At 45.2% G+C, this 12,500-nt stretch overlaps 1 protein-coding gene across 1 annotated transcript in view; it reads right to left on the bottom strand.

Moving 5' to 3' along the window:
• The window catches only part of kank4 (KN motif and ankyrin repeat domains 4), a 332,794-nt gene that overhangs the window by 106,458 nt on the left and 213,836 nt on the right, over window positions 1–12,500 (bottom strand). The window contains exon 3 of the mRNA XM_084311231.1: window positions 11,209–11,290. The gene's annotated coding sequence lies outside the window, so the exon portion shown is untranslated. The remainder of the gene's footprint in view (window positions 1–11,208; window positions 11,291–12,500) is intronic.

The raw sequence follows: 12,500 nt of genomic DNA, 5'->3' as shown, positions 1-12,500 counted from the left end.
GCAGAATAATGAAAGACCCACACCACCCCAACAACAGCCTGTTCAGGCTGCTGAGGTCAGGCAGACGCCTGCGAACCCCAGCTACTAGGACAGAGAGGCTTCGGCTCAGCTTCTTCCCCCAGGCCATCAGAGCCTTGAACACTGAACTCTCCACACACAAGCACACATGAGCACACACACGACACACACACTGTACACGCTCACACACTAGCAGCCACTTTAACATGAGCAAGCACACACTCATGCTGCACACGCCCACACTTATGGCCACTAAGGAAAGGTCACTTTAAAAATAGTATAGCATAACCTGAGATTGTATAAAATAGCAATGTACAGAAAGACCCAGTGCCTCATCCGTAGCTAACAGTGTATTGCACTACCACAGGACCTAGCATGTCCTTCATGCTCTGTAAATAACTTATGTACAAATACCGATATGCCCTACTATGTTACTTGTTTATTGCACAATGTTGTTTTATTGGATTCTATTATATGTTGTTACTACTGTATTGCACATCGTTGCGGGCAAGACCACCCGCATTTCATTGTATACTTGTATGCCGTGACAAATAAAACTCTTGACTTGACTTGACTTGAGTCTAGCAACGTTCAAGACAGGGGAGGGAAGAATTGGAAATACGAGATTGGGATGGGAGAAAAATAGAAAATGGGGAGAAAAAGTGGATACAAAATAAAAACATTAGCAGCTAAATAGTTTTGTGTGTATACAGTAGATTATATATTTATTCAGTTTGGGAATATCCACACACTAAATGTATTCAGTTTATCAGAATATCCACACACTAAATGTAATCAGTTTATCAGAATATCCACACACTAAATGTATTCAGTTTATCAGAATATCCACACACTAAATGTATTCAGTTTATCAGAATATCCACACACTTAAATGTATTCAGTTTATCAGAATATCCACACACTAAATGTATTCAGTTTATCAGAATATCCACACACTAAATGTATTCAGTTTATCAGAATATCCACACACTAAATGTATTCAGTTTATCAGAATATCCACACACTAGCTAGCATCTCCATCACGACATTCAGAAGGAAGTAAAGAGGTGACCCCAGGAGCGGGCGGGGCGCATAAGGTGAATGCTTTAACGCTTCTGAATGCATGTCAAATATGATCTCGAGGCCCACAAAGGCGCTGTCATACATATCACTAACTCCACAGACTGGGAGTTCTCGTCAGTTCCAAAACAAAGAAGGTTCAGGATACCGTCTTGCTCTCAAGCTGCTCACTTGGGAAGTTATCTTAAAGCCGCTTTCCTACATTCCTGAAAGTCGAACTGGATACGATGTTTTGACGAGAGGTAAGATACTCCTATTCTCAGAGGAGCATCGCCTGTCTGTTTCATTATTGCTTAATCTCCTGTTTGTCTTTTGATTACAGGGCTGAAAATAATTCGAAGCCATAGTAACTCCCACACCCTGCACAGTTACAAGCTTACAAACAAGTACAAGCTTAGCAAGTGATCCTAGTTCCTATAATGACTTGTAGATCATATTTGAAGATATTCACCTTACTGTATTTCTATATATTGGTATTTCTAACTGCACTTGCTGTTTTCAAGGGGGGGGGGGTCTTGGACACAAGAAGTGGGTTTTAAAATGAATCTTTTGAAACAATTCACTCAATCATGAGAGAAGTAAAGATCACTGGAAACCAGCAACATTACTGGCTCAGTTACTGGCTCAATAATTTGTTTTCTTTTTATAGCAGCAAAGCAAAGAGGGATGGTGTTGCCTGTGTTATTAGTTTAATCTAATGAGCTGCCAGCGGGAGTGTCCTCCATCCAAACAACAGGAAACAGAAGAGAGAAGCCTGAGACCAACAGGAGCAGATGGGGCATCCCACTGGCTTGTTCTGCTAATACACCCTAAAAAGAAGAAAAAATAAAACAGGATTTCAACACATCTGTGTGTCTAGATAGAGAGTTGCCTGCTCCTGAAATCAGCCGTGTGGTACTTTGGCGCCAGAAAAGGTTTTCCGATTCTCAGAACCTGCCAAAAAATTTCATGACATTTGCAATAGTTTCCATCGTTTTGTTTAGTTTTTTATCTTTCATATGGCAATGTCAATATAAATCTGATATATATATATATATATATTCAGCCCTATTTATTTGGGCAAAACGTGTCTCAAACTTGATGGTACATTTTCTTTTCTGGATGCAAATCCTAACTGATCAGCTCCGAGTTCAAGTTCAACTTTATTTGCCATTTGCTCTGGTACATGTGTACAGGGCATTAGGATTTGTGTGCAGATCTCTCAATCATAGTGCATATGATATGATGCATAGTGCACAGTGGACTATTGTGGACGAATCATTAACTCACTGGACGCCACGCAGTTGAGCATCGTTTGTACTTACCACGCCAAGCTCTAAGAGATAGGAATAAGTGGCGGTGTTTGCAGGGCTATAACTATATTCTATATTATAGCTATGGATACAATACTATGGCCCATTTGACATCGACTATCTATCGTTCAATATGTGTTAAAGAAATAATTTTTTCATCCATACATTCCCGTTTTATACCGTGGTGAATATGAGTATAGTTTTAGAGTAATCCTGTCTAATCCCAGAAAACGACGCTATGCAGCAATACGTGCATTTCACTAAAAACGTTGCCGTTTCTCGCCTGTACACGCTACTATTTCTAAATCAAATCTATATTATCGGATGCTCGATATTGGCTTTTTTACCGATACCGATATACCGATATTGTCCAACTCTTAATTTCCAATACCGATATCAACCGATACCGATATATGCAGGGTTTCCCCCCCAAAAAATGGAATAATTTCAGGTAATTAACATTACATATCTCTTGTTGTGGAATTAACACAACATTATGCATACTTTTGACAATAAATAAAATCAGAATTTGTTCTTACTTGCTTGCCTGGGTAAATAAAGGTTATAGAAATGTAAAAAAATTTAAAAAAAAAATTTTTTTTTTGAAAACCGTTACCGATATTTTCCGATATCACATTTTAATGCCGATATCAGCCAATAATATCGGTAGGCAGATAATATCGGACATCCCTAATTATCGTATTATGTTTCATCATGAATGCATGAAAGGGTGGGGGGGGGGGTCGTTTTTTTATGCTTTGATCATCACCAACGGCACACGTTGTGGAGTAACGTTACACACATATGTTGTGATCGAAGCGAAGTCATGGTTGGATCACCGCAGGATTGATACTATATAGCCGTTACCTTCACTAGGATGTAACCCAAAAAGAATATTCCAATTATCTGATTGCGAGTCCCAGTATTGGTGTTGATCGTGTCACCAACATGATCCGCCACACATCATGCATCGGGAGCATTTCACGCTTCTCAATCCGATCGGGACAACCGCTCCACTTGCCCGACAAAGAAAAGTCAGACCGGAGACTTTTGATCGACGCACAGGCCAAGATATAATGTTTCAAAGGGTGCTCGATACTGCCACCTGGGTGGATGCGGCCGGTATTGCACTTTGGCATTCTCAGGATGATTCCCCATGTTAACCCCAAGTCCATGTGCCTGTAATGAATGGAAATATCGAATAAAAGAAATAACAACCAAATATATCTCGGGTCTGGCGCCCAACCGCTGGCGAGTTAACCCGAGATATCTCGGGTCTGGCCCCGAATGAGTTAAGGAGACCGATGGTCGTAGCACTTCTGTCTGTGTTTCACAGATCCATTGTGACTTGGTTTTGAGCCTACATTATATGTCAGACTGCATAATGAATATATCAGCAAGTGTCTACGCCAAGATAACCTTTGACCTCCGTCTGAACCTGCACTCTAACCAACACGTCTCTGCTCTACGCTCCCCCCTTCTCCTCTCCATCTTTCCCCCTCTGGGAGTTTTTTTTGTTATTGTCATCATCAACCTGTTTCCGCCCAGTCCTTCTCTAGTACCAAGATAACCTTTGACCTCTGCCTGTTACCCACTCTACCCAACACACACTCTATCTATATCCTTCATTCTCTCCATTGCCCCCCCGAAGGGTTTTATGACATCATCTACCTGTTCCTGCTCCTGTACCGCGATAACCCTCAACCTCCTACTTTCATTATCTCTCTATCCCTCCCTCCTTCCCTCTATTTCATTATCTCTCTATCCCTCCCTCCTCCGCTCTGTTTCCGTATCTCTCTATCCCTCCATCCTTCCCTCTGTTTCCTTATCTCTCTATCCCTCCCTCTTTTCTCTGTTTCCTTATCTCTCTATCCCTCCTTCCTTACCTATCCCTCCCTCCTTCCCTGTTTCTGATGCTTAAAAATGTCTGTCTGTCTGTCTGCCTGTATCTCTGTCTGTCTGTCTGTCTGTCTGTCTGTCTGTCTGTCTGTCTGTCTGTCTGTCTGCCTGTATCTCTGTCTGTCTGTCTGTCTGTCTGTCTGTCTGTCTGTCTGTCTGTCTGTCTGTCTGTCTGTCTGTCTGTCTGTCTGTCTGTCTGTCTGTCTGTCTGTCTCCCTGCCTATATGTCTGTCTGTCCATCTACCGTAGATTCTACAGTATCCCTCCATCCCTCCATCCAGCCAGCCTCCTCTCAGTCCAGTCATCTTGTCTGTATTTCCATTTCTATAATATTAAGTATGATATAATTATATCTCTCCATCTCGCACCATCCATCTATTCCTCTGTTAAGACAGGAGATGCGGGGCGCCCTCGTGGCGCATACCATAGTGCCTTGCGCACCTACGCGGCCGACCCGGGTTCGATCCCAGCTCCCGTCGTTATTTGTCGCATGTCCTATCCATCCCTCTATCCCCCTCATTCACCCAGGAAAGTACCTCTTCCTATTCAGAGATGTTCATCTATCCATCCAACCATCAATCCATAAATCCATCAATTTATCCTCCTATCCACCCATTCATCCATCCACCAAGCCAGCCATCCATCCATACATCCCTCCATTCAGCATATTTTCTCTCTTTTCATTATGCCCCATTTCCCTAGCGCTCTATCCCTCCATTCCTAAATTCAGCAGGAAGGGGAAAAAAGCATCTTCCTCCTCCTCCTCCTCCTCCTCCTCCTCCTCCTCCTCCTCCTCCTCCTCCTCCTCTCCTCTCCGCAAAGGGACGTCTCAACATCTATTATTCATGCGTTCAAACCCCACAGTTAGCGAAGCAGAGTAGCTACTTTAGCATGATGGGTAGCAGGGGCAAGTGTCTCTCCTACCTATGTGGGTCCTGGAGCTAGTTCCACTGTGGCACTAATTAGTTGGTGCTCTCGGTGCTACCGGTAGGTTGTATTGTGACATGCAGTAGTAGACTGAAAAACAGGAAAAGTCGGGGGTGGGATGATGTGACTGGGAGGGAAGTGGGGAAGGACAGAGAGAGAGAGAGAGAGAGAGAGAGAGAGAGAGAGAGAGAGAGAGAGAGAGAGAGAGAGAGAGAGAGAGAGGGAGGCACAGGAAAACCTGGCTTCCTGCAGAGCAAAGGCTGTGCTGTCATTGCACCCTCAGTGAGCCTGAAACTGAGTGGCACTTCCTCACCAAATGTGAAAAATATAAATATATTAGAGAAACGCATTTTAAAAAATTTGAATTAATAGAAAAAGGCTTTCTCGCACTACCAGATACAGAAAAACTACCAGTCCTACTAGGGGAGGACTCAACAAGCTGTGAGCTAGCAGCAGCATATGTTGCTGCCTGCCACAAACTGAGGGACAGTGAGTGACAGTCACCTGACATGTTTACGCCGTAATACTTGATGTTTTATTTTACGATGATATTTTGAATTGAATTGAATTGAATTGAGAGAGAGAGAGAGAGGGGGGAGAGAGATAAGAGGAGAATGTGGTATAGAGCAGCGGTTCTCAACAGGGGTGGCGCGGCACCCTAGGGTGCCTCAGAGAGCTGCCAGGGGTGCCTTGAGATTTAAAAAAAATAATAATAATAATTACAGAAAATTATCACTAAAGTGCTATCTGTTGCAGCTGCACTGTTTTCCATGAAAATACCATATTTGGATAAGTTTGACCATTTCTCAAAATCTGAAAATCATTATTTAATAAAACACAGAAAAGGATCACCAAGTTACTCTGGATAAAAAAAAACTTTACAGACAACATTGAGACAAAGCACATCTCCATCCAAACTCTTGGAAGAACTCATTGAAATCTCATCTGATACATCCACCTGGAGAGCTCGTTTCAGAGTGTGGTGCTGAGTTCCAAGTTTCTCATGATGCAGCAGTTAAAGTGTTGATACCATTCAGCACCACATATCTGTGTGAAGCTGGCTTTTCATCCATGACAGCTCTGAAAACAAAATATAGGGCCAAGTTGAGCCTTGAGGATGACATGCGTGTTGCCTTGTCAAAGATCTCCCCACGTATTGACCGTATTATTAGCCAGCAGCAGCAGACCTCACATTGAGCTAGAAATGTCCACTGAGTGAACGAGTGCTTATTTTCTGTATTTATTTATATTTTTTGAGAAATGGTAACTTGGTGATCTTTTTCTGTGAAAAATATGCAAAAAATATGCTATTTTTATGGAGAACAGTGCATCTGCAACAGATAGCACTTTAGTGATCCTTTTCTGTATTAAAAAAAATACATGATTTTCAGTTTTTGAGAAATGGTCACAATTATCCAAATATGCAATTTTTATGGAAAAGAGTACAGCTGCAACAGATAGCACTTTAGTGATAATTTTCTGTAATTTTATTTAAAGAAATATGCTATTTGATTTACTACTACAAGCAGTGTAATGTCAACAGTACTAAGCCATTTAGACCTGAAACACCTGTTAATAATGCATTATATAGCCTGCATATACACACAAATGTGTTTCCCGGTTTCTTAAATAAACATTATTTTGAAAGCAAGCACTTTTGTCATCATTGTAGCAAAAAAGACAGGACCGGAAAAGTCTTTATCGTATGTAGGGGTGCCCTGGAATATTTTATTGAACACAGGGGTGCCTTGGCAGCAGAAAGGTTGAGAACCCCTGGTTATAGAGAGGGTTATAGGGAAGAGAAGAGAAGACCTCTGAGATATCTGAGAATGTGTAGTGAAAAGGACAGTTTCAGTGTTATCATCATGTTCTCCTCTATTTAATCCCCCTCCCCCTCTCTCCCCTTCTATCTGTTCTCACTGCCTCAGTCTCTCTCTCTAGCTACCTATCTTGCTCTCGTTCTCTCTGCTCTCACTATTTCATTCTTTCTCTCTCTAGCTCCCTCTCTTGCCCTGGTTCACATTCTCTCCCCCCTCTCTCTCTCTCTCTCTCTCTCTCTCTCTCTCTCTCTCTCTCTCTCTCTCTCTCTCTCTCTCTCTCTCTCTCTCTCGCTCTCTCTCGCTCTCTCTCTCTCTTTTTCTCTCTCTCTCTATCTCTCTCTCTCTCGCCATCTCCATCTCTCTCGCTGCTTTCACTGTATCTGTCTCTCTCTAGGCTTTCTCTCTCTCTCTCTACACTCATGGTCTTAGTCTCCCTATCTCTCTCTCTCTGGCTTTCTCTTTCTCTGCTCTTGCTCTCTCTCGCCTTTCTCTCTCTACACTCATGGTCTGAGTCTCCCTCTCCCCCTCTCTCTCTCTATCTCTCTCTCTCTCTCTGCTCTCGCTCTCTTTCTGATTGCAGGAGCAGAGTCAGGTGTGCAACCAGCTGCCACTTCTTGTCTCATGATCAGGTTTGTCATGATGACCCGGTCCTGACTCCAGCTGGTTGTTATAAAGACCCGGTCCTGACTCCAGCTGGTTGTTATAAAGACCCGGTCCTGACTCCAGCTGGTTGTTATAAAGACCTGGTCCTGACTCCAGCTGGTTGTTATAAAGACCCGGTCCTGACTCCAGCTGGTTGTTATAAAGACCCGGTCCTGACTCCAGCTGGTTGTTATAAAGACCCGGGTCCTGACTCCAGCTGGTTGTTATAAAGACCCGGTCCTGACTCCAGCTGGTTATCATAAAGACCCGTCCTGACTCCAGCTGGTTGTTATAAAGACCTGGTCCTGACTCCAGCTGGTTGTTATAAAGACCCGGTCCTGACTCCAGCTGGTTGTCATAAAGACCCGGTCCTGACTCCAGCTGGTTGTTATAACGACCCGGGTCCTGACTACAGCTGGTTGTTATAACGACCCGGTCCTGACTCCAGCTGGTTGCCAGATCGTAGACTCACCCCCAGAACCCGCTCAGGCTGGACTCTACCTTCTACCACCTGCCTCCTGCCTCCAGTGTTCTGCCCTTGGTTGGGTTAGTAACAGGCCAGTGCCTGTTAGCTGTGGCCTTTATACTGTATCTCACTACTGATGCCCTGCAGTTCCACTCAATGCACATTGATTTGACTGTGCAACGTGAGATTGTCCATTCCTAGGCAGATATATGTATACATAAATATATTGAATAGTACACACACACACACACGCACGCTCGCACGCACACACACACACACACACACACACACACACACACACACACACACACACACACACACACACACACACACACACACACACACACACACACACACACACACACACACACACACACACACACACACACACAGCGATGAGAGGTGCAGCAGGTGTGTGATAGTGATATGAACAGTATGTTCTGTGAGGCAAAGCAGACAACACTACCGGAACAACACAGAGGAGGAATCAACAGTCTTTAAATCTGCACCCTATTGATCTTAGAACCATGACAGCCACACAGCCTTGCTTCTGCACACACACACACACACACACACACACACACACACACACACACACACACACACACACACACACACACACACACACACACACACACACACACACACACACACACACACACACACACACACACACACACACACACACACACACACACACACACACACACACACATACACACACACACTTGGATGAACATACTCAACACGCACAAATACAGTCAGGGAAATAAATTGGCAGGCTGCCAGAATGGGCTAACTGCAGTTGAATGGTCATTTGCGTGTGCTTGTGCGTGTGTGTGTGTGTGTGTGTGCGTGTGTGTGTGTGTGTAGATTAAATGCAAAGCAAGCTTGCTTGTTTCTCCTGCATTGCAGCAGCTGCTAACGCTAGCAGTGAACAGAACAAACACACTGCCAACGGAGCAGCCTGGCAAACTGTTCTCAGAAACACACTCACAGTTATGTTGTTTCTCTCTCACACACACACAGAGAGAGAGAGAGAGAGAGAGAGAGAGAGAGAGAGAGAGAGAGAGGAGAGAGAGAGAGAGAGAGAGAGAGAGAGAGAGAGAGAGAGAGAGAGAGAGAGAGAGAGAGAGAGAGAGAGAGAGAGAGAGGGGGTGATGATGGGGGTAGAGGCCAGTCGAGAACGAGAGGAAGGTAGAGAGCCTGCTTGCCTCAACGACTACCGCCCTGTAGCTCTCACCTCCATAGCCATGAAGTGCTTTGAGAAGCTAGTAAAGGGCTACATCTGCTCCTCCCTCCCCATCAACATGGACCCCCTGCAATTTGCATACCGCCCCAACAGGTCCACGGAGGACGCCATATCCCATGTGCTGCACACAGCAGCATCACACCTGGACAAGAGGCAGGGGAACTATGTGAGAATGCTATTCATCGACTACAGCTCGGCATTCAATACCATAGTCCCCTCCATACTCATAGCCAAGCTCAGGGACCTGGGCTTGGGCTATGACCTCTGCCAGTGGGTCTTGGACTTCCTGACTGGCAGACCCCAGGTGGTGAGAGCAGGCAACTGCACCTCCTCATCCATCACCCTCAACATAGGGGCCCCCCAGGGCTGTGTTCTGAGTCCCCTCCTCTACTCCCTGTACACACACGACTGTGTGGCTCAGCGGAGTAGCAATACAATCGTCAAATTTGCTGACGACACAGTGGTGGTGGGCCTGATCTCTGCCAACGACGAGAGGGCCTACCTGGAAGAGGTCAAGGTCCTGGCGGGATGGTGCCAGGAAAACAGCCTCTCCCTGAACGTCAGCAAAACAAAGGAGATGATTGTGGACTTCAGGAGGTCGGGGGTCAAGGACTACAGCCCCCTCAGCATCGACGGGGCACCGGTTGAGAGAGTCAACAGCTTTAAGTACCTCGGAGCCTACATATCCGAGGACTTGACATGGACCACACACATTGACAGTGTTGTGAAGAAGGCACGACAACGCCTCTACTTCCTCAGGCGCCTAAGGAAGTTCCAAGTCAGCCAGAAGATCCTTAAGAACTTCTACTCATGTACAATAGAGAGCATCTTGACCGGCAACATCACCTCCTGGTTTGGGAATAGCACTGCACAAGACCGAAGCAGACTACAAAGAGTGACACGTTCAGCCGAACGCACAATTGGAGGGGGGCTCCCCACCCTCCAGAACATTTACTACAAGCGTTGCAAGGGCAAGGCTAAGAGAATCATTAAAGGACTCCAGTCACCCGAACAACTGCCTCTTTGAACTGCTGCGGTCAGGCAAGCGATACCGGAGTCTCAAGGCGAGCACAGAAAGACTCAGAAGAAGCTTTTATCCCAGGCCATCAGGCTGCTAAACGAACAATGAATGAACACTACACAACAACAACCACCAAACGCACATAGCACACACATCCACACTCACACACTCACTTTAAACAAACACACTGTAGCACCCACTCCACACACTTTATAGCACACACCCACTTTAAACAAACACACTGTAGCACCCACTCCCCACACTTTATATTTATGGATGAAGGATTGCACTACAACTCGTACACCTTACTGTAAATTGTACCTAAAATTGTACCTCATCCCATTTCTGCTTTGCACTAGATAGTACTGTACATTAGTACACTGCATAGTATTGTGTATTGTATATTATATGGTAACTCAGAACATTGTACATATGTCTATACCGAACACTGTGACCTCATTTTTCTTCTTCTAAATTCATGCTATATTATGTTATTATGTTATTTGATACTATCTTGTCTAGCACAGTCTCTGGAGCGTAACAGTAAGAAGCATTTTGTATGAAAGTATTCTGTACTTCTGTATGACAACTATTAAAGAACTTGAACTTGAACTTGAGAGTAGTAGAGAAGGAGAGAGAGAGCAAGAGAGAGAGATAGAGACTAATGAAGGGAAGGAACAGGCAAGAGAGAGAGAATGATACATAGAAAGAGTGATAGACTCAGGCAAAATAACATGTTAGTGAGAAGAGGGGGGGATGAGAATAGTGAAGAGAGAGAGGATTCCTCTCACCTGCTGTGCAGCTTCTCTCTCTTCCTCTCCTTCTCTCCCTCTGTCCTGCACGCACTGCTGCCTCCGCCCCTCTCGCTCTCAACTTCAGACCAACAACATGAAAAAAGAGAAGAAAATTAGGGAGGGACAGAAGGCAAAAGAGAGGAGATGTTAGCAGTCTGAGGTGAGGGGAGGAGAGAGGAGAGGAGAGTAGAGGAGGTGTTAGCAGTCTGAGCTGAGGGGAGGAGAGAGGAAAAGAGGAGAGAAGAGGAGAGGAGAGGAGGTGTTAGCAGTCTGAGGGGAGGAGAGGACAGAGGAAAAGAGGAGAGAAGAGGAGAGGAGAGGAGAGGAGGTGTTAGCAGTCTGAGGGGAGGAGAGGACAGAGGAGGGTAAAGGAGAGGAGCTGTTAGCAGTCTGGGGTGAGGGGATGAGAGAGGAGGAGAGTAGATGAGGTGTTAGCAGTATGAGCTGAGGGGAGGAGAGAAGAGTAGAAGAAGTGTTAGCAGTCTGAGTCGAGAGGAGAGGAGGGAGAGGAGGTGTTAGTAGTCTGAGCTGAGAGGAGAGAAGAGAAGAGAAGAGAAGAGAAGAGAAGAGAAGAGAAGAGAAGAGAAGAGAAGAGAAGAGAAGAGAAGAGAAGAGAAGAGAAGAGAAGAGGAGAGGAGAGGAGAGGAGAGGAGAGAAGAGAAGAGAAGAGAAGAGAAGAGAAGAGGAGAGGAGAGGAGAGGAGAGGAGAGGAGAGGAGAGAAGAGAAGAGAAGAGAAGAGAAGAGAAGAGAAGAGAAGAGGAGATGAGAGGAGAGGAGAGGAGAGGAGAGGAGAGGAGAGGAGAGGAGAGAAGAGAAGAGGAGAGTAGAGTAGAGGAGTTGTTAGCAGTCTGAGCTGAGGGGAGGAGAGAGGAGTAGAAGAAGTGTTAGCAGTCTGAGCTGAGAGAAGAGAAGAGAGAGAAGAAGAGAAGAGAAGAGAAGAGAAGAGAAGAGAAGAGAAGAGAAGAGAAGAGAAGAGAAGAGGAGAGGAGAGGAGAGGAGAGGAGAGGAGAGGAGAGGAGAGAAGAGAGAAGAGAAGAGAAGAGAAGAGAAGAGAAGGGAAGGGAAAAGAAGAGAAGAGAAGAGAAGAGAAGAGAAGAGAAGAGAAGAGAAGAGAAGAGAAGAGGAGAGGAGAGGAGAGGAGAGGAGAGGAGAGGAGAGGAGAGGAGAGGAGAGGAGAGGAGGAGAGAAGAGTAGTGTGTGCTGAGCCCCTCCTCTACTCGCTGTACACACATGACCAACACAGTTGTGGTGGGCCTGATCTCTGCAAACGACGAGAGGGCTCATACAG

Source organism: Notolepis coatsorum (genome assembly GCF_963971535.1).
Source record: "Notolepis coatsorum genome assembly, chromosome: 3".
NCBI lineage: Eukaryota > Metazoa > Chordata > Actinopteri > Aulopiformes > Paralepididae > Notolepis > Notolepis coatsorum.
This window is presented reverse-complemented; position numbering and strand designations above follow the sequence as displayed.